The sequence below is a fragment of the Chiloscyllium plagiosum genome, chromosome 32 (assembly GCF_004010195.1).
Source record: "Chiloscyllium plagiosum isolate BGI_BamShark_2017 chromosome 32, ASM401019v2, whole genome shotgun sequence".
NCBI classification, from domain to species: domain Eukaryota; kingdom Metazoa; phylum Chordata; class Chondrichthyes; order Orectolobiformes; family Hemiscylliidae; genus Chiloscyllium; species Chiloscyllium plagiosum.
The window spans coordinates 43,149,344-43,173,461 of record NC_057741.1 but is presented as its reverse complement, the minus strand read 5'-3'; positions in this window follow the sequence as shown (position 1 = coordinate 43,173,461).

Below are 24,118 nucleotides of genomic sequence, written 5' to 3'. Positions count from 1 at the left end.
AAAAACAACCCTCCACCACCACCCTCTGTCTTCTATCTTTGAGCCAGTTCTGTAACCAAATGGCTAGTTCTCCCTGTATTCCATAGATCTAACCTTGCTAATCAGTCTCTCATGGGGAACCTTGTCGAACGCCTTACTGAAGTCCATATAGATCACATCTACTGCTCTGCCCTCATCAATCTTCTTTGTTACCTCACCAAAAAGTCAATCAAGTTTGTGAGACATGATTTCCCACGCACAAAGCCATGTTTACTATCCCTAATCAGTCCTTGCCTTTCCAAATACATGTACATCCTGTCCCTCAGGATTCTCTCCAACAATTTGCCCACCACCGAGGTCAGGCTCACTTGTCTATAGTTCCCTGACTTGTCCTTACCACCCTTCTTAAACAGTGGCACCACGTTTGCCAACCTCCAGTCTTCCGGCACCTCACCTGTGACTATCGATGACACAAATATCTCAGCAAGAGGCCCAGCAATTACTTCTCTTGCTTCTCTTACACCTGATCAGGTCCTGGGGATTTATCCACCTTTAACCATTTCAAGACATCTCGCACTTCCTTCTCTGTAATCTGAACATTTTGCAAGATGTCACCATCTATTTCCCAACAGTCTATATCTTCCATATCCCTTTCCACAGTAAATACTGATGCAAAATATTCATTTAGTATCTCCCCCATTTTCTGTGGCTCCACACAAAGGCCGCTTTGACTATTTACAGAAAACAACTTCAATTTATTTTGAGCTCTATAAGTGAACATTAAACAACAACTATTCACAACTTTAAGCCCCCTTTTCTCTTAACTGCTCATTACCTGCCTCTAACTCTATAAAAATATGCTTTTGCAATAAGACACTTATTTAAATTACATCAACTTAATTTCAAAACCTCACAGCCACTGTTGTCTTCTGTGACCTCACTCTTCCGGTTGAGGAACTCCCTGGGTTGTCATCTTTCTTTTTAGTGCGAGTATGTTTCATATGAAAAGCTACCTTTGACAGAGTGTTCCTAATTTCTTGGATCTATCTTGATGGCAGATGCTCTCTCTCCAATTTTCAAAATGTCCACATTTTTATATCCTCAACATCAGATCGTCTCGTTGGTTCAATGTTGGCAAAACAATAAATTCAAACTCGATTTGGTTTTAGTATCCTGGGGTATAATTTAAATTGATGGGTTAAATTTGAATTGTTGTCAAAACCAAAACTCAGATATCCATTTCACAACAAAATGTTACATATTTTCAATTTTCCAGTACACTCTGGGACTGCCATCTAGTCATTTACACAGGGACTTGTAATCTCTCAGTTCAGAACAGCATTCACCCTCTCTTAAAGGTACAGTACATGCTTTCAACTTCATAACACTACCCCTTCAAACCTCTTGCCATTTAAAAAATATTCTGCACATCTATTTCTCCTATGCAAGTGGATCATTTTTCTTTATATATTTCCTTCCATTTGTCATGTTCTTGCCCATTCACTAAGCCTGTCCAAATCCTTCTGAAGTTGCTTTAGATCTTCCTCACAACACACATTCCCACTTAACTTTGTATCATCTACAATTATGGAAATATTACATTTGGTTCCCAATTCCAAATCATTGATATATATTGTGAACAGCTAGGGCCCCAAGTATATATACTTGCAATACCCTAGTAGTCGCATCGTTTCACTGTGAGAATGATTCAGATATTCCAACTCTCTTTTCTGTCTGTTAGTCAATGATTAATCCATGCCAGAGTATTACCTCCATGTATTTTAATTTTTTGGACTAGCTCCTATGAGGTACAATCCTGCCAACGGGGACGAAGTCTGGTGAAACTTCATTGCACTCCTGCAATGGCAATATCTTTCCTGAGAAAATAAAAATTGTACACACTATTCCAATCAAAAGCCTTTTGGACATCTAAGTATACTACATTGATTGACACCTTAATCAATCTTGTTAGTAACGCCTTCCAAAAGAAATACCAACAAGTTCATAACTCTTTCCCATTTGCAAATTTGACTATCCCCAAACAGACCATTATCAACCAGGTTTGTCTGTGTCCTATTATTTATAATAGATTTTAGCATTTTCCTACTACTGATGTTAACCAGACCATAGAGCTGCGCTCTCACTAGAAGAGTAACAGCTGGATGTGGTTTAACTTGAGTTTCACCACACCTTAGGTGATGAGAGAAGATTTCATGGTAACTTCAACTGATGTGGGAATTGAATCCATACTGTTGACATCAAATTGGATGTCCAGCAAACTGAGCTAATTGATCCCCAACAACTACTGAAGTAGGACTAAGAGGTCTGCAATTCAGTGTTTTCTCTCATCCTCCCTTCTTAAATAGCAGGGTCATGTTTGCTACTTTCCCATCCACAGGAACCATTCCAACATTTATAGAATTGGTCCTGGTGATTTATTAACTTTCAGCCCCATTAATTTCTCCAGCATAATCTTACTGATGCGGATTTCCTACCACTCCTCAATTTCCTTCCCTGAAGGATATTAGTGATTGCATTCATCTTCTTTATCAGTTTCTTGCCCTTTGTGTATTCTATAAACCTCCCAATCCTCAGAATGGCTTTTATTTCAGGCAACTTTATAGATCTGTTCCTGTAATTGAATGCAATCCTGAACTTCCTTTGTTAGCCAATGGTTGACTGACCATTTCTGTGATTTTGCACCTGGTAGAGATGTATAGTTGTTATAGGCCATGTAACACTCTTTGAAGGCTATTCAAATCCTATGTACAGTCATTATTTCTAATGTATTCAGCCAATCCACCTCAGCCAATTTGTGGCTAATCCCTTCATAATTTCTCTTATTCAAACTGAACACCCCTGCTTCAGAATGAGCTACAAATGTTTCAAATACAATATAAAATTCTATCACATTTTGGTCACTCATCTCCCAAAAGTTGTTTTACAATAAGAAGATTAATTAATCCTATGTGTAAATTAGCACGTTCTGTACTTGAGACTGTTTGTCTTTAGGTCATGGATGTATCAGGGCAGCTCAGTCTATTTAGTGACTTGTCATAAAGCAAAACTAGTAAAGGTTGATTTTGACTTACTACTTTGCTTTCTTCCCAAACGTTTACTTTTTCTTGATCTCTATTTTGTATATAATTCAGTTACTTTAATTAAAATGGGGACCTTACCAAACCATATGTGTTCGCAGGAAACTGGTGTTTCTTCAAGTGGATGGTTCTGTCTTAATTCATAACTTTACCATGCCTAGTTAATGAGAGTAATGTGGCCTACAAGAATGTAGGGTGCTGTGACTGCTCTTCAGAAAATGCCACCCTGGCTGAAAGCTAGAAATAATGGTTTATTTGCAATGATTTCATATTCCCAAAATTTAATGTTACATAATGCAAAATTATAGAAAACAAAACAATACAGCGCAAAACAGGCCCTTTGGCCCTCAATGTTGTGCTGACCTGTGAACTATTCTCAGCTCGTCCCCCTACATTATCCCATCATCATCCCATCATCATCCACATGCTTACCTAAGGGTTGTTTAAATCTCCCTAATGTGGCTGAGTTGACTACATTAGCAGGGAGGGCATTCCACGCCCTTACCACCCATAAAGAACCTGCTTCTGATGTTTGTCTTAAATGCATCACCCCTCAATTTGTACTTATGCCCCCTCGTACAAGCTGACGTCATCATTCTAGTAAAAAGACTTTCACTATCTACCCTATCTAATCCTCTGATCATCTTGTATGTCTCTAACAAATCCCCTCTTAGCCTTCTTCTTGCCAATGAGAACAGACTAAGTCTCTCAGCCATTCCTCATAAGATCTTCCCTCCATACCAGGCAACATTCTGGTAAATCTCCTCTGCACCTTTTCCAATGCTTATCGCTTCCTCCCTGTCTGACAGGGACATACCTACAAAGGACACGCAATATCTGTTCCTTAATCCAGCTCCACATTTCCATTGTCTGCATCCCCTGCATTTTGCTACCCCATTTTATGCTTCCTAATTCTTACCTAATCGCATTATAATTGCCCTTGTCCCATTGATAACTCTTGACCTGTGGCATGTACACACCCTTTCCATCGCTAAACTAAACATAACTGAATTATGGTCACTCTCTCCAAAGTGCTCACCGACAACTAAACCAAACACCTGGCCTAATTCATTACCCAGCACCAGATCCAGTGTGGTCTCCTCCTCCCCTCTTGTTGGCTTTTCGACATACTGTGTAAGGAAATTCTCCTGTACACATTGGACAAAAACCGATCCATCCGATGTACTAGATTTATAGTATTTCCAGTTAATGTTGGGGACGCTAAAGTCCCCCATACTGACCATCCTGTTCCTTTCAACCCTACCCAGAATAATTTTGACAACCCTCTCTTCCACCTCCCTGGAACTCTGCGGAGGCCTATAAAAAACTCCAAGCAGTGTGACCTCTCCTCTCCTGTTTCTAACCACAGCCCACATTACCTCAGTAGACGGGTCATTGTCAAAAGTTTTCTCAGCCACCGTTATACTATCCTTGACTAACAAGGCCACACCTCCCCCTCGTTTACCTCCTTGCCTGTTCTTAATGAAAGATCTAAACCCTGGAACCTGCGACATCCATTCCTCACCCTGCTCTATCCATATTTCCAAAATGGCCACAACATCATAGTCTGAGGTACCTATCCATGCTGCAAGCTCACCTACCTTATTTTGGATACTTCTGGTGTTGAAGTAGACACACTTCAAACCAGTTTGCTGTCTGCCAGCACATGCCTGTGACCCTGAAATCCTGTCCCTGTCCTCCCTACTGTAAAACTCTTGTGCACTACAATTACACCTCAGGTTTCCATCCTCCTGCTGAGCTAGTTTAAACCCCCACAAATAGCACCAGCAAATTTCCCACCCAGGATATTAGTACCCCTCTGGTTCAAGTGAAGACCGTCCAGTTTGTACAGGTCCCACCTTCCCCACAATGAGTCCCAATTATCCAAGAACCTGAAACCCTCCCTCCTGCACCATCCCTGCAGCCACATGTAAACTCTCCCTGTTCCTTGCCTCACTATCACGTGGCACGGGTAACAAACCAGAGATAACAACTCTGTTTGTTCTAGCTCTCAGCTCCTTGAAATCCTGCCTTACATCCCTATCCCTCTTTCTACCTATGTCGCTGGTACCTACATGGACCACAACTTGAGGCTGGTCACCCTCTCCATTCAGGACCCCAAAGATACGATCCGAGACATCATGGACCCTGGCACCTGGGAGGCAACACACCAACCGCGAATCTCATTCGTTCCCAACAAACCTTCTATCTGAGCCTCTAACTATTGAGTCCCCAATGACTAACACTCTCCTCCTTTCCCTCCTTCCCTTCAGTGCAACAGGGACAAGCTCTGTGCCAGAGACCTGGGCCCCACTGCATATTCCTGGTAAGTCGTCCCCCTCAACAGTATGCAAAATGGTATACATGTTTTTCAGTGGAATGACCACAGGGGATCCCTCCACTGACTGTTTTCCCCCCTTCGAACTGTCACCCAGCTTTCTTCGTGCCTCGGAGTAACTACTTCCCTGTAACTCTTATCTATCACAGCCTCTGCCTCCCGAATGATCCGAAGTTCATCCAGCTCTCGCTCCAGTTCCCTAACATGGTCTTGGAGGAGCGAGAGTTGGGTGCACTTCCTGTAGATGTACTTGGATGGGACACTAATGGCCTCCCTCACCTCAAACATCATGCAGGAGGAACATTACTCTCCCTGTACTGCCATCCCTGCTAGTCCCCTTATCACAAAGTAAAAAAGAAGAGACGCTTAGCTGATGTGTCCCTAGTCTTTAAGGTCTTTAAGGTTATGCAGCAGGATATGCAACACTTTTAAAATCTACTGCCACTCTGTGCGTCCAAGGAGGGTACAATGAATTGTGCACAGATATTATTTGTTAATTAGGAAAATTTCATCTGCCATGAGCCATGTGCTTGAAATAGAACATAGACCAGTATAACACAGTACAGGCCCTTCGGCCTTTGATGTTGTGATGATATTTTACCCTACTCTAAGATCAGACCGACCTATCTTCCATGTGCCTATCCAAGAGTCGCTTAAATGTCCCTAGTGTCTCTGACTCAATTATTACTGCTGGCAGTGCATTTCCACGCACCCACCATTCTCTGTGTAAAGAATCTACCTCTGCCATCTCCCCAAATCTTCCACCAATCACCTTAAAATAATGTCCCCTTGTGTAGCCATTTCTACCTTGGGAAAATGTCTCTGGCCATTCATTCTATTTCTCCCTTTCATCATCTTGTAGATCTCTATAAAGTCACCTCTCATTCTTCTTTGCTGCAGTGAGAAAAGCCCTAGCTCTCTCAGCCTTTCTTCATAAGACATGCCCTCCAGACAGGACAGCATTCTGGTAAATCTCCTCTGCACCTCTCTAAAGCTTCCACATCCTTCTCATAATGAGGTGACTAGAACTGAACACCGTATTCCAGTGTGGTCTAACCAAGGTGCTATAGAGCTGCAGCATGTCCCCACGGCTCTTAAACTCAATGCCTCTGCTAATGAAAGCCAACACATAATACGCCTTCTGAACAACCCTATCAACTTCGGTAGCAACTTTGAGGGATCTATGGACATTGATCCCAAGATCATTCTGTTCCTCCACACTGCCAAGAATCCTGTCTTTAGCCTTGTAGTCTGCATTCAAATTTGACCTTCCAAAGTGAATCACTTCACACTTTTCCAGGTGGAATTCCATCTGCCACTAATCAGCCCAGTTCTGCATCCTGTCAATGTCTCATTGCAACCTACAACATCCCTCCATACTATTTACCACTCCACCAGCCTTTGTGTCATCAGCAAACTTACTAACCCACCCTTCCACTTCCTCATCCAAGCCATTTATAAAAATCACAAAGAGCAGAGGTCCCAGAACCGAGCTCCAGGTTGAATACTTTCCATCTACCACCACCCTCTGTCTTCAATGGGCCAGCCAATTCTGTATACAGACAGGCCCTGTATCCCATGCCTCCTTACTTTCTGACTGAGCCTACCATGGGGAAACTTATCAAACAGCTTGTTAAAATCCACTTCTCTACCTTCATCAATGTGTTTTGTTGCATCCTCAAAGAATTGAATAAGGTTTTTAAGGCATGAACTGCCCCTCACAAAATCATGCTGACTATCTCTAATCGAACTATGGTTTTCCAAGTAACCATAAATCCTGTCTCTCAAAATCCTCTCTAATAGTTTACTGACCACAGATGTAAGACTGATTGGTCTGTTATTCCCAGGATTATCCCTATTCCCTTTCTTGAACATGGGAATAACATTTGCCATCCTCCAATCATCTGGCACTACTCCAATGGGCAGTGGGAGTGCAAAGATCATCATCAAAGGCACAGCAATCTCTTCCTTCACTTCCTGTAGTAACCTAGGGTACATCCTGTCTGGCCTAGGGGATTTACTTATCCTCATGAATTTCAAAACTTTCAGCACATTCTCCTTCCTAACATCAACCTGTTCAAGCATTTCATTCTGTTTCATGCTGTCCTCAGAAACACCAAGATCCCTATCAGCAATTAGTACTGAAGTATTCATTAAGGACCTCCCCTACCTCCTCCAACTCCAGGCACAAGTTCCCTCTGCTTTCCCTGATCGGCCCTCCCTCACTCTGGCCATCTCTTGTTCCTCACATAAGTGTAGAATGCTTTAGGATTTTCCTTAATCCTACCTACTAAAGCTTTTTCATGCCCATTCTAGTCTCCCAAGTCCATTTTTCACTTCCTTCCTGGCCACCTTGTAACCCTCTTATCCTTGCCTCCTCAATCTTAAGTAAGCTTCCTTCTTCCTCTTTACTAGATGTTCCACATCCCTTGTCATCCAAAGTTCTTTCAACCTACCATCCCTTCCTTGCCTCAGTGGGACAAGTTGTCCAGCACTATCAGCAAGTGCTCCCTAAACAACCTCCACATTTCTGCCATGCATTTCCCTGAGAACATCTGTTCCAAATTTAGGCACCCCAGTTCCTGCCTAATGGCATTGTAATTCCCCCTCCCCCAATTAAATACTTTCTCATACCGTCTGCTCCTATCCCTCTCCATGAGTATATTAGAGGTCAGGAAGTTGTGATCACTATCACCGCAATGTTCTCTCAGCGAGAGATCTGACACCTGGCATGGTTCGTTGCCAAGCGGCCTATTTACATATTGAGTCAGGAACCCTTCCTGGACACACCTGACAAAAACTGCTCCATCCAAACTATTTGAACTAAGGAGGTTCCAGTCAATATTAGGGAAGTTAAAGTCACCCAATGTTACTTCTGCACCTTTCCAAAATCTGCCTACCAATCTGTGCCTCTGTGTCTCTGTTGCTATTGGGAGGTTTATAAAAACTCCCAATAAAGTGACTGCTCCTTTCCTGTTTCTGACTTCCACCCAAACTGACTGTGTAGATAAACCCTCCTCAACAGCCTCCCTTTTTGTAACTGTGAGACTATCTTTGATTAGCAATGCCACTCCTCCACCTCTTTTATCTGTCCCCCTCACCCCAATCCTTTTGAAACTTCTAAACCTTGGAATATCCAACAACCATTCCTGCCTCTGTGATATCCAAGGAATGCAACATGAGATTATAATTTCAATATGGAAATCATGTCTCAATATTCTCTAGTTTACTTTCCAACTGCAAGATTCTGTGGGATAGGTGCTGCTTTGCAAGATTGGTTGTATTATCTCTGTATTATAACAATACTTATAACATGGTAATCTGAATTGAAAACAGAAAATATTAAAAATGCTTTACAGCTTGGCAGCTTCTGAAGAGTGAAAGAGCCAGTGTTATGGACCACACCAAGCCACCTCAAAATGCATTAAGATGATAGCCCAGGCCCTTACTTTTCTTACTTTAAAGGCAAGTGCCAGGTGTTGCTTTCTGGATACAATGTGATTGGTCAAACTTCATACTTCATTCATACATTATAAATAAAATGCAACAAAAGAAAGAAAAAATTGGATTAACTTAACCCTTTTGGAAAACCTAACAGAATAATAGATTATTTAACTATTAAACAGTAACTGTTTCAACATAGTAACTTCCCATAAACACACCCTTGGCAAAGACAAATTCAGTAAAACAGATTGGCTCACATGCAATTCTACCAGTAAGAAGAGAGCCCCAACTTTTAGCTGTAACAAGAGAGGAAAAACAGTTTCCATTTCCAGTTTCAGGACACCAGCAGCAACTGCTACTGAAGGCTAAAACTAAAAATAATCCTGATTCTGTGGGAGCTTGAGCCCACCCATTCAGGCTGTTCCAACTATAAAAAACCAAGGCCTCACAAGCTGTTTTTTGGCTTTAGAGCAGACTGTTCAGTGCCTCTGTCTCAACCTTTCTTCTTAAAAAAAAAGGACAAAATATGCCTTTTACAGCCATAGTATCATCACACCAATAATATTCCAATTCGAAAGAAGAGTCACCAGACTCAGAATGTTAACTCTCCTTTCTTCCCATAGGTGCTGCCAGACCTGCTGAGTTTTACCAGTAATTTCTGTTTTTGTTCCAGAACCTTGTTAGTGTAATTGCTGTGCCAACCTGTGGTTGTGTTGTGAATGATTTATTCACTTGTATTCTAGATCCTTTCCTTTATATCCTTTCAGTATTGATGAAATGTCTATTTTCCTATCAAAGCGTATCATATTTATTTGTGCTAGTTAATTTAGTTAACTGCCCAATTTGCATGTTTTCCAATGTCTTCTTTTATTGTTTATCACTCTTTATTCCTGTTAGCTGCACTCGCCAATTTGGCATTATCTGCTAATTTTAATTTTGAATTTCTTGTTCTTGAATCAAAATTGCTCATGTAAATTATGAAGAACTGACGTTGGCACCAATTCGTTCTACCTTCTTCCAATCTTAGTAACTCTCTTTGTCTGGCTTTCTTCTCGTAAGCAATGTTCTATTCATTCAGTTATTTCCCCTACAACCTCCTGAAGGCCTTCCTTTGATGTGGTTAGCTCAGTTGGTGGATGGCTGGTTTGTGTCACAATGCGAAACTAAGAACTTGGGTTCAATTCCTGCACAAGCTGAAATTACTGTGCAGGTCTCTCCTTCTCAGTCTCACTCCTTACCTGAGGTAGGTAACCCTCTAAATGAGAAAGTGGGATTGCAGGGATTTTACTTCAAGGAATTCTCACAGGTTATCTTTGCCTTTCTGAATCTATGCTGCATTTTTAAAAAATAGTGTATGTCTGTCTCCTGTTTCCAGTAACTAACCTATTACACCCCCCAAACCTGATTGGTTTATTGTTTCCAAGTTTGTTCAATCCCCTATTTTGCTGATAGGAACAATTGTAGTTGTGACTCTTCTGGCATTAACCCCTCTTTTGTGGAACTTAAATTAGTCTCTCCGTGCCCTCATCTATCCTCATCTTCATGTACCTCCTCACCTTTCTGTAGTTTTCTCTCCCCCCACATCACTGCTGTCACACAGATATGGCTTGGTGAATTTCCACTCTCTGATTTACATCCCTCTGTCTTTCAGCTCACATCTTTCAGTGCCACTTACCTATGGCAGCATCTTTCAGTGCCACTTACCCATGGCAGCAACACAGTATACAGTGGAATGACCCTGTCCTGTTCAAAGGTAAATGTTCCAACTCCAAGCATCCCTTCCTCTTGAACATTCAATTCCTCTAAATCTGCAGTAAGTCAATAAATTGCACAGGAAAATTGTGCAGATTGGAAAGGCAGTGCAAAAAACATAAAAGGGATCATGAGGCTAAACTGCTGAATCATGTGCCAAATTGACTGATTTAGTCCAATGGCAACCTGTGTTATTTTAAAAGGTTTTCTTGTAGGATATAGGGTAATTGGCAATGACAACATTCATGGTCCATCCTTAACTGTCTTTGAACTGAGTGTCTTGCTAGGATAGTTGCTAGGGCAACACAGTGGCTCAGTGATTAGCAACTACTACCTGACAGTGCCAGGGATGCGGATTCGATCCCAGCCTTGGGTAACTGTCTCTGTGGAGTTTGCATATTCTCCCTGTAACTGTTTGGGTTTCCTCTGGGTGTTCTGATATCCTGGTGCAGGTTAGATGGATTGGCCATGCTAAATTACCCTGTAGTGTCCAGAGATGTGCAAGCTAGAGGATTGTATGAGTTGTTATGAAGTTGAAAGTGTGTGTACTGTACCTTTGAGAGATAGAGAGAGAGAGAGAGAGAATGCTATTCTGAACTGAGTGTACTGGAAAATTGAAAAATGTAACATTTGGCTGTGAAATGGATGACTGAGTTGGTTGCTGAGCTTTTTTGACAACTATTTGAATTTAACCAGTTTGAATTATACCCCAAGACAATAAAACCCAATCAAGTTTGAATTTATTGTTTTGCCAACACTGAACCAATGAGACAATTGATGGTGGGAGTTTAAGAGTGTAGACATTTTGAAAATTGGTCAGAGAGAGAGAGAACTCCTGGAGAGCTAATTGCCCATCTAACATCTTGCTCTCAAATAAATTAGAAAACCCTCTCTATGAAAGCTACCTTTTCATGTGAAACACACTCGCAGTAAAAAGGAAGAAGATGACCCAGGGAGATCATCCGCTGGAAGAGTGAAGACACAGAAGAAGCAGAAGAAAACAAAGACTGTGTGGTTTTGAAATTAAGTTGATGTAATTTTAATAAGTGTCTTACTGGAACAGCATATTGTTACAGAGTTGGAGACAGATAGTAAGCAGTTTAAAAGAAAGGGGGCTTAGATTTGTGAATAGTTTTTGTGTAATGTTCTCTTTTAGAGTTAGAAAATAAATTGATGTTATTTTCTTTAAATAATGTAATTTGGGAGTTCTCTGTCACTCATATTTTAACAGATTACGAGGCAAGCTGAGCTTTTCTGGGTGTTTGGCTTAATTAACAGCGAGATTCACCTCTGTGTCATAACACGGTCTGGCTGGGATGCACTTTGGAGGATTGTAGACTTGATGGGCTGAATGGCCTCTTTCTGTACTGTAGGGATTCTACATTTCAGAAAGCAGTTGGCACTCATTCACATTATTGTGGATAATCTCTAATGAGTCCACAGGATTTAATCCTTTTATACAGTATATGACATGAGTTGGGAGGGCTATTTAAATTGATAAACAAAAGCTGTGCTTTGTTTTCTAACCGATGTTTTGAATTTGAGGGGAACTGATCCAAGCATCTGAGCTGGCTGAAAAGCATTTGAAGAGTGCTCAACAAATAATGAAAACTAGAGCAGATGAAAAAGCAAAAGTTCAAAACCTGTTTCTGGAGAACTATTAAAAGCAAGGTTTGCTGGAGCTTATTAAATCCAAAAGAAATTAAATGATGTGAATTGTGTCGTGAGTACTTCAAGCGGGAGAAAGAATCAATGAGTGTACCATGTTAACACATTGAAAAGATATTATCTCAGGGATGATAGTCAAGGGGCTAAGTTGACTTGTCATGAAAGAATTGGAGAATGAGGTAGAGACATCAGAATAATTAGAGAATGAATCAGAACTTCAAACTTCAAGAATTGATCCTTGAACAATCCAATTGAAAACAGAACTGCTTAAGAGGTTAGAGTCATACAGTATTGAAACAGGATTCAAGATGGCGCCTACACCATACACCTGTTTGCGAGCTGTCTACAGCAGATCTAACTCTAACATTTCTTATAATCGTACTACACTTTTAAACTTAAATGAAGTCTTTTTGATCTATACATCCTTGCTTACTATGATCTGCTTGTAAGCAAAACTTTTTATAGAGCCATAGAATCCCTACAGTGTGGAAATAGGCCCTTCGGCCTAGCAAGTCCACTCTGACCCTCCAAAGAGTATCCCACCCAGACCCATTCCCCAATTACTCCACATTTAACCTACACATCCTTGAACCCTATGAACAATTTAGCATGGCCAATTCAGGAAACTGGAGCACCCGGAGGAAACCCACGCAGACACGGGGAGAATGTGCAAACTCCACACAGACAGCCGCCCGAGGCTGGAATTGAATCCTGGTCCCTGGTGCTGTGAGGCAGCAGTGCGAGCCACTGAGCAACCTCAGTACATGTGACAATAAATCAATTAATTTTTCAAATTTCAATCAGTGTTCTTTCAGCCCACCATGTATATGCTGACCAACAAACACCAAGCTATACTAATCCCACTTACCCACACTTAGGCCATATCCTGCTTCACTCTGGCATTTTAAATGCTCGTCAGATGATTCTTAAATGTTGAGAGTGTACCTGCCTACACCACCCTCTCAGGCAGCACCTTCCACGTTTCTATCACCCTCTGGGTGAAAAACAATTCTTCCAATTCACTGTAAACCACTTACTCCTCACATTAAACTCGTGCCCTCTGGTCTTCGACCCAGCTGTACAGAGGAACCTCGATTATTCGGCATTCGATTATTCAAATATTGGATTAGCTGGAGGATCACAAGGTCTCAATGCTCAGCTAAACTATGTTATCCAGCACTCAATTATCTGGAATTCAATTCACCAAATGAAATACTGCCTGCCCATGTCCTATGGATAATTGACATTCCTCTGTATTTGCATAATGGCAAAGCAAACCAGGACAGGATAGGACTTAGAACATTACAACGCAATACAGGCCCTCGATGTTGTGCTGACCTGTGGAACCAATCTGAAGCCCATCTAACCTACACTATTCCAATGACCATTTAAATGCCCTTAAGGTTGGCGAGTCTACTACTGTTGCAGGCAGGCCCTTCCACACCCCCACTACTTCTGAGTAAAGAAACTACTCCTGATATCTGTCCTATATCCATCACCCCTTAATTTAAAGCTATGAACCCCCATGCTAGCCATCACCATCCAAGGAAAAAGGCTCTCACCGTCCACCCTATCTAACCCTCTGATTATCCTATATGTCTCAATTAAGTTACCTCTCAACCATCTTCTCTCTAACAAAAACAGCCTCAAGTCCCTCAGCCTTTCCTCGTAAGACCTTCCCTCCATACCAGGCAACATCATGGTAAATCTCCTCTGCACCCTTTCCAAAGCTTCCACATCCTTCCTATAATGCGGTGACCAGAACTGTACGCAATACTCCAAGTGTGGCCGCACCAGAGTTTTGTACAGCTGCAGCATAACCTCATGGTTCCGGAACTCGATCCCTCTATTAATAAAAGCTAAAACACTGTATGCCTTCTTAACAACCCTGTCAACCTGGGTGGCAACTTTCAAGGATCTATGTACATGGACACTGAGATCTCGCTGCTCAGCTACATTCAGACTTATACAGTTAATGGTGGAGCACTGGGGAATGTTGCTGAACAAAGAGATCTGGGGTGCAGATGCATAGTTCCTTAAAAGTGGAGTCACAGGTAGACAGGATGGTGAAGAAGGCATTTGACATGCTTGCCTTCATTGGTCAGTACATGGAGTATAGGAGGTGGGATGTATAGATATACAAGATATTGGTGAGACCACTGTTAGAATACTGCTTTCAATTCTGGTCTCCCTGCTTTGGAAAGATGTTGTTAAACTTGGAGAAAGGGTTCAGAAAAGATTTACAAAGATGTTGCCAGGATTGGAGTTTTTGAGCTATATATATAGGAGAGGTTGAGGCTGTTTTCCCTGGAGTGTCAGAAGCTGAGGGGTGACCTTATAAGAGGTTTATAAAATCATGAAGGTCATGGTAGGGTGAATAGCAAAGGTCTTTCCCCAGGATAGGGGAGTCCAAAATTAGAGGGTATAGGTTTAAGATGGGAAAGGAAAGATTTAAAAGGCACCTAAGAGGCAACATTTTCACTTAGAACATGGTGTGTATATGGAATGAGCTGCCAGAGGAAGTGGTGGAGGCAGGTACAATTACAACATTTAAAAGGCATCTGGATGTGTACATGAATAGGAAACATTTAGAGGGATATGGACCAAATGCTGACAAATGGGCTAGATTAATTTAGGATATCTAGTCAGTGCGGTTGAATTGGACTGAAGGGTCTGTACCTGTGCTGTGTAACTGTATGATATCTACCATGGGGAAGAGATTCATCCAAGCCTCTCATAATTTTATATACCTTAATCAGAACACCCCCACTCCCCAAGTTTCCTCTGCTCCATGAAAGATGAACTCAACCTATCCAGTCTCTCCTCATAACTGAGACTTTTCATCCTAGGCAACATCCTGGTGAATCTTCTCTGCACCCTCTCCAGTGCAATCATGACCTTCCGATAGTTTGGTGACCAGAACTGCATCCAGTATTCTAACTGTGGTCTGACCAATGTTTAAAAGTTGTAACAAGACTTCCTTGTTCCTATATTTTATGCTCTGGCTAATGAAAATAAGCATTCTGTATGTCTTCTTCACTACACTGTCTACTTGTACTGTCACCTACAGGGATTTAAGGACTTGTACACCAAGGTCCCTTTGTTCCTCAGTGCTCCATAAGGGCTTACCACTCATTGTGTACATCCTTCTTTTATTAGACCTCCCAAATGCATCACCTCACACTTATGAGGGTTAAATTCCATCTGTCATTGTTCTGCCCAACTTACCAGCTGCTCAATATCTGTAGCCTCAGACCATCCTCTTCACTATCATGTCACAAAGCTAGTCCCTTCTTTTTATGAGCTATTCCTAGGCTCAAGGATACTCGGTCCTTGATTTTTTTTAGAGGGGTAATAAACCAGGCCGGGCTCTGATCAGTCTGGTTTGGTATAGAAGTGAAAAGGATTTTGAGAGGCCTTTTGTTTATATGTGAATAGATGAGACTTCAGGCCAAAGTGGTCATGTTTTAGAAGTGACCTGTATAATGAAAGGGGAGTGGTCAGCTCTGTAGCTGAGCTGAGCAGTTTAGTTCAGTCCAGAACTGGTTGGGAGTTCAACAGTGAGCTGTGTGGAAACTCTCTCTCTCCCCTTCTAACTTAGACCTGGAAGCATGTGTTCTATTTGTACTGGTTTTTAAGGGGGTTGCTTATTTGGACTGTTGTGTATATTTGGAACAATATAATTAAATCTAGTTTGGATAGACTGATTCTGTAGAAGTTCTTTATTCTTTTCTTTGTGTTTCATTGTGTAATTTGTGAATAAATGTTTGTTTTTTTTAAAACCTGGTGGTCAACCTAGCTATCTTACTCCGGGTAATTTTCATTGTACACTTAGTGAAACAAATTGCAAAGTTATGGTCTGGGCTGCCTGCTTAAGAATGTTCTTAGTGGTCTGGCCTAGTCCATAATAATCAACAACACAAATTGTGGTATCTGCAAATTTATTAATTATACATTTTACACTCACATCCAAATTATTAATGTATGTAACAAACAGTAAAAGTCTCACCACTTCTCACTGTGGTGCACTACTAGCCTTACTTCCGCTCCTATATTTTATGGTCTTATGATCTTATAGTCACAGATGAAATAATTCCACATGTGTGATGAAACTACCCTTTATTTACACTTGGAAAGTCCTTGACTCTGGCTCAGCCTTGTCACAGATTGCACCTAGAGTCTCAGAATCTCTGACATTTCTGTTTAAAAACTGTCAGCCAGGGCTCCCTGATTAGCCCAGATTAAAAGCCCCAATCAGGAAACTCTTATTCTAAGAGGTACAGTTGACTGATCTTATTACAATCACTACAATGAGTCCAAGGACATAGGCAGTTCCTTTTCTTGGAGAGCTTCATAGGATGTTTTAGCATCGGGTCAGGTTCCTCCGACTCAGTGTCCAATACGGACGATGAGTAATGGGAGCTTGCCTCTTGCAACTAGGAATGTATGGACCTGCCACATAAATATGTTAGCTACAAGAGCAGGTCAGAGGCTAGGAAGATTACGACAAGTAACTCACTTCCTGACTCCCCGAAGCCCATCCACCATCTACAAGGCGCAAGTCGGGAGTGTGATGGAACACATCTCATTTACTTGGGTGGGTGCAACTCCAGCAGCACTCAAGAAGCTTGACATCATCTAGAACAAAGAAGCCCACTGGATTGGCACCACATCCACAAGGATCCACTCACTCCACCACTGACAGTCAGTAACAGCAATGTGTACTATCCACAAGATGCACTGCAGAAATTCACCAAGGGTCCTTAAACAGCACCTTCTTAACCCATTGACCACTTTCATCTCAAAGGTCAAGGACAGAAGATATATGGGACCACCATCACCTTCAAGTTCCCTTCCAAGCCAACACTGTCCTGACTTGGAAATATCTCGTCCGTTCCTTCAGTGTTGCTGGATTCAAATCCTGGAATTCCCTCCCAAATGGATTGCAGCAGTTCATGAAGGCAGCTGACTATACCTTCTCAATAGCAATTCGGGATGGGCAATAAATGCTGGCCAGCCAGCAATGCCCACATCTCACAAAAGAATAATTTTTTTAAAAATGCCTCGGTAGAAATACAGTCTCTTCTTACCCCACCAAGGCATCGAAGCGGCTACATCTGTCATGTCTATCTCAGATGCAGAAGTCTTATTAGTCCTTGATGGAGAGGGTGAGCCCATAGGTTTTGGCAGCTTTTTCAATTGTTCTGAGGGGCAGGGCATATTTTGCTCCTGCATCGTTTGCAAGTTAGCAGCTTTCATATGGAACACTTGCTTGTTCAGAACCATTGCACTGACCCAGACTTTATATCGCATTGATCCTGACCTCACACTGATTATGCTGCCTATCCATGCAGGGCCATTTGGGTGATTTTTACACCAAATTTCAACTTCTGTATCAAATTGTCTCTCTCATTTGGCAGAGTCTTGGGTTCAACACTTGCGTTCCTGATGCCATTTCACACCCTGCTCCAGGTCTAGGAAGATCAGATTTAACCTGGTTCAGAATCTTCTACTCATTAACAACTCTGCCAGTGCTATCCCTGTAGTTGCATTTGGCGTGGTCTAAAACCAAATAGTAACCATGACAGCATGGGTATTTAGGGAGGCTGTAGGTTGTTCAAGCCAGTCTTCAAAGTTTGAGCTGCTCTTTCTGCCAGGTCAATTGATAATGGGTGGCATGGAGCTGTCTTTATACATCAAATCCCATTCAACTTTAGGAAATACTTAAATCCCTTCAGGCAAATGATGGCCTATTATCTGTGACTTACAATTCTGAGAGACAGGTGTTTCATGAATGGATTCTATGCACATCCAAACACTTTTGAGTGAGCATCCACTATGACAAAGATCACAGACCATGAAAGGGTCTGCATAATTGATTTGCAGAGGAGAAAGTGAGGTCTGCAGATGCTGGAGATCAGAGCTGAAAATGTGTTGCTGGAAAAGCGCAGCAAGTCAGGCAGCATCCAAGGAACAGGAGAATTGACGTTTCGGGCATAAGCCCTTCTGATTTGCAACCATGTTCACGATTTATCTAGTCATTCCCATGGATGTGGGGGATCTGCTAGTAGTAATTTTTGTCCTTGTTGGCACTCTGGGTAGTGCCCCACGAATGCGGCTGTATCTGTATCCCAGCCTGGCCAGCAGGCTCACCAGCACCTTCATTTTAGAGACCCTTGGATGACTCTGGTAGAGTTCAGCTAGTATTTGGCTGTGACCTTTGCTTAGGGTAATCATTCTTGCCCGACTTAATAATGTGCCACCCTGTACTGTAAGCTGGTCTCTCCAGATCCAAAAATGTTTCAATTCTGGTTGTGATGGTCCTTTGGTTTCCTCCATCACCATCAGTAGTTCGAGTTTTGTCAGGACCGGATCTTTCTGCGTCCAAATTCTGATATTGTCAGCTGTGACTGTTTTTAGCTCAACCCAAGAAGAACAGTACAATATTTGACGAAACTGATGGGCTACCTAAGCTAATTTAGTTATAAATCTGGTGAAGAGTGAATTTGCCAAGGGCAGAGTGATTTATTAGGGGCATGCTGTGGGAAAAGGCCAAGCAGCACCTAGAGAAGCAAAAGTTATTTTGGATTTTCCTGTGCCTAGATAAAGTTTTTTTGTAATTTTGGCATATGTGAATTCCACCACAAGTTTGTTCGGAACTCCAGCACTGTTGGTGCATTTCTAACAAATTTGTTGAAGAGAGACAGAAGGTTTGAAGGGATACAGCAAATAGAATTGCTAGCAGTCAAATAATACAGATTACAATTAAAAGTTATGATATATAACGGGCCTGTTTCCACACTGTAAGTAATCTAATCTAATTTAATCTAATAACCTAAAACTCTATTCAAAACATTGTATATTTCAATATAGAATTTAAATATCTGTTCCAGTCACGGAATATGAAAAGACCATAATTTCCCCTGCAGCATTCTTTGGGGTTTGAGGACTTGTCACTGGGTTTTGATAAAGTGGAGAACTGGGCTCACATTGATAAATGGTGGTGTTTCATCGTTGATAACACTTGATTTGGCATTGACCCTTACAGCTCAGGAAGAGGCTGCTATGATTCCTCCTGTTATTTACAGATAGATTGTGTGTGTGTCTCAGATGAGCATGGAAATGATGCCGTGTCACTGGCCCAGTGTGGGTAAGAATGCGATTAAGAATGATTGTAATACCTCATGGCCTGATGGATCTATCTGGTTTCCAAGAATAGAAGTAATTTGGAAAGCTGCTAACTCATTAACCTAAACAACCATAAAGTACCTATTTTTGGAAAGTATGGGGGGGAAACTATCTAGCAGACAGTTAAAAACTAATTATTGATTCACATTTCTCAGTTATATTTCTTTACTCATTAATAGGATATGGCTAATGTTGACATTTATTGTTTCCCATTAAGAAAGTAGTGGCAAACTGTAGACTTGAATCCCTGCAGTCTATGTGCGTTGTAGATTCTCACATTGACTTTGGAGCAATCAAGGCAGGTAACAGTCAGCCACATTCCTGGGAGAGGACTATAGGACTTTGAACTCTGTTGGATGAATAATTACTAGGCCAGCCAATCACAGGCTGCTTCCACTGTTTGGCATGCAGGGGGTCCAATGTCATCACTGTTAATCCAGAGACTCAGACAATATTTTGGGGACCCAGATTCAAATCCCACTACGGCAGATGGTGGAATTTGATTTCAATTTTAAAAATCTAGAATTAAGAGTCTAATGATAACCACAAATCCATTGTCGATTATTGTAAAAACCCATCTGTTTCACTAATGTCCTTCAAAGAAGGAAACTGCCATCCTTACATGGTCTGGTCTACATGTGACTCCAGTCTACATGTTGACTCTCAACAACCCTCTGGGCAGTTAGGGATGGGCAATAAATGCTGGCCTTAGACAGCGATGCCCCCATCCTGTGAATGAATAATAACAAAAACCTCATTTGTAGGATTGTTTGGTGCTGTTCCAAGCATGCTCTTCTATTCTCTTCATTGACCCAGAGTTGATTCCCTGACTTGATGGTAATTGTCAAGTGAGGATTACACTGAACCAAGAGATTAGCGGGTTTTGAGAAGATTTGTAGCTCAGGTTGAGGTTCTGGATGTAGGTTTGTTCGCTGAGCTTGAAGGCTTGATTTCAGATGTCTCATCACCATACTAGGTAACATCTTCAACGAGCCTCTGGATGAAGGACCGGTGGTATGGCCCCCTTTTTATTTATGTGTTTAGGCTTCCTTGGGTTGGTGATGTCATTTCCTGTGGTGATGTCAGTTCCTGTTCTTTTTCTCAGGGGGTGGTAAATAGGATCCAAGTCAATGTGTTCTGGTTGGAATATCATGTTTCTGAGAATTCTTGTGTGTGTCTGTGTTTGGCTTGTCCTAGGATGGATGCACTATCCCACTCGAAGTGGTGTCCTTCTTCATCTGTATGTAAGGATATGAGTGAGAGTGGGTCATGTCTGTTTTGTGGCTAGTTGATGTTCATGCATATTGGTGGCTAGTTTTCTGCCTGTTTCTCCAATGTAGTGTTTGTTACAGTTCTTGCAAGGTGTTCTGTAAATGACCTTAGTTTTGCTTGTTTTCTGTATAGGGTCCAAGTTCTAAAGAACTTCCAAGTTCATTAGTTGCTGTTCTAGTGTGTTGGTGGGTTCATGGGCTACCATGATGCCAAGGGGTCTAAGTAGACTGGCAGTTTTAAGATGTCTTTGATGTACGGAAGAGTGGCTAGGGTTTCTGGACGTGTTTTGTCTGCTTGTTTGGGTTTGTTGCTGAGAAATCAGTGGACTGTGTTCATTTTGAATACACTGTATAGGTGATTTTCCTCTACTCTTTGTAGTTCCTGTGTGCTGCAGTGTGTCATGGCTTGTTGAAATTATGTTCTAACACAGCTCCATTTGTGGATGCACCACTTTGATTAGATTAGATTACTTACAGTGTGGAAACAGGCCCTTTGGCCCAACAAGTCCACACCGACCCTCCGAAGAGCAACCCATCCAGACCCATTTACCCCTTCACCTAACACTACGGGCAATTTAGCATGGCCAATTCACCTAACTTGTACATCTTTGGATTGTGGGAGGAAACCAACGCGGGCACAGTGAGAATGTGCAAACTCCACACAGACAGTTGCCCAAGGCTGGAATTGAACCCGGGTCCCTGGCACTGTGAGGCAGCAGTGCTAATCACTAAGCCATTGTGCCACCCATAATAAATGAGGGCTTGTCCGGGATTTGAACCCGGGATCTCTCACATGTCCACGCAGCTGAAGGCCTGAAGCGAGAATCATACCCCTAGACCAATGAGCCACATACCCCAGGGGGCCTACTGGGATAACTCATCCATCCTAGGACAAGCCCACAGAGACACACACGAGAATTCCTAGAAGTATAGCATCCCAACCTGAACTTTATCAACACACACATTGACTTGGATTCCATTTACCATCCCCAGAGAAAAAGGACAGGAACTGACAACACCATAGGAAATTACATCACCAACCCAAGGAAACCTATACACATAAATGGAAAGCGAGCCATACCACCAGTGCTTCATCCAGAGACTCATGATCATGTTTCCTAGTATGTTGATAAAACGTCTGAAAATGAATCATGAGGTTGCAGATTGTGGTTGAATACAATTCTGCTGCTGCTGGCCCACCATACCTCATGGATGCCTAGTTTTGAGTTGCTGATATATTTGGAGTTTATCCCAATTAGCACAGTGATAATGCCACACAACAAAATGAAGGGTATCTTTGATATAAAGACAGGACATCGTCTTCACAAGAGCTGTGGGGTGGTAATTCTTACTGATTCTGACAAAGGAAGATGCATCTGCAACAAACAGATTATTATTGTAATCAGCACTTTTTAAAAAAGTCATTCATGGGATGTAGAAATCACTGGCTGGCTCCGGATTCACTTCCTGTCTCTAGGTGCCCCTTGAGAATGTGGAGGTAAGCTGCCTTGAACTTCTGCAGTCCATATGCTGTAGGTAAACCCACAATGCTGTGAGGGAGAGAGTTCAGGCTTTTGGCCCATTGACAGTCAAGGAACGGAGATATATTATCCAGATTTGTGGATAATAGAAAAGCTTTAAGGAATCAGGAAGTGTATTACTTCCTACTACACCAACTTGAATTCAAAAATTACCTCCGGTATGCAACATACTGTGGGACATTTAAGGTTGTGAAAGATGCTTTTCAACTGGAAGTCTTGTTTTCTATTGTCTGAAATTTGAACAATTATTTCATTAAAGAGTGGGGTATTTATATTACTTCAGCATTTGAACAGGCAAATGTTTGATTCTCACCAGTCAACTGCATTGTTACAATCAACGAGATAAAAACAATGACTGCAGATGCTGGAAACCAGATTCTGGATTAGTGGTGCTGGAAGAGCACAGCAGTTCAGGCAGTATCCAAGGAGCTTCGAAATCGACGTTTTGGGCAAAAGCCCTTCTTTTGCCCAAAACATCGATTTCGCTGCTCCTTGGATGCTGCCTGAACTGCTGTGCTCTTCCAGCACCACTAATCCAGAATTCATTGTTACAATGATTAACTGTCATTTGATCATCGTGCACAGCAATGGGAAGTAGAACATGTTCAAGATCAATGAGCTGCGGAATTCTGTTGTCAGCTGTTTTTGATGTCACATGAGATGCAATTCCCTTGTCACTTATGACTGCCCAATTGCAGTTAAAATTGCATAAACGTTTTATTGATGTGTTAGATTAGATTAGATTAGAATACATTACAGTGTGGAAACAGGCCCTTTCGGCCCAACAAGTCCACACCGACCGCCGAAGCGCAACCCACCCATACCCCTACATTTACCCCTTACCTAACACTACGGGCAATTTAGCGTGGCCAATTCACCTGACCCTGCACATTTTTGGACTGTGGGAGGAAACCGGAGCACCCGGAGGAAACCCACACAGACACGGGGAGAACGTGCAAACTCCACACAGTCAGTCGCCTGAGGCGGGAAATGAACCCGGGTCTCTGGCGCTGTGAGGCAGCAGTGCTAACCACTGTGCCACCGTGCCACCCACTGTGCCACCGTGCCGCCCGATGTGTTGTCTAACCAGTTCTGAATGAGTAATGTTCCATCATAGACAACATCAAATATGGATCCCTAATGGTTTAATTTGTTCACAAAGTTTTAAATTCAACTGAATTTCAATGGTAACTAATACTCTGTGTGCTCAGTTTCATTGGTTAAAACTAATATCTTCTGTTATGATCCCCTGGGGTAGAACGCCCCACTATTGCCGGAGTCATACCAAATGTTAACATTTTTCAAAGGTGTGCAGAGTTCTCCGGTTTAGCTGACTTTCAGACCAGGTTTCCCCACTGAACAAAACTTATTATTTATTGTAAATAATTGGGCTGAATGTCTGAGTTCTGCTCCTATGTCGATGGTTGCTTTGCTCAAGCAGTGAGGGAGAATTGCTAGAATTTTCAGCACCTTTGTTGTGTGTCCAGGGCAGTTTTGCTAAGACACAGACTGTTAATTTGCTATTCATCAGGATCAGTTGTGTGGGTCAGAAGTTCCAAGCATGAAAATAACTCTTTCATAGGCTCCTGGTCTAATAGACAGCATGTATGTGAACAATATAGAGACAGGAAGCCTCCAGACTCCAAAAATGTCAATATCCTCTCTCTCCTTTCAGAGAAGTAACAAAGTACTGGAAGATAGCCAGAAAGAACAGTTAAATGCGTGGCTACAGGGATGGTGCAGGAGGGAGGGATTCCGGTACTTGGATAACTGGGGTTCTTTCTGGGGAAGGTGGGACCTCTATAAACAGGATGTCTGCACCCTAACCTGAGGGGGCAC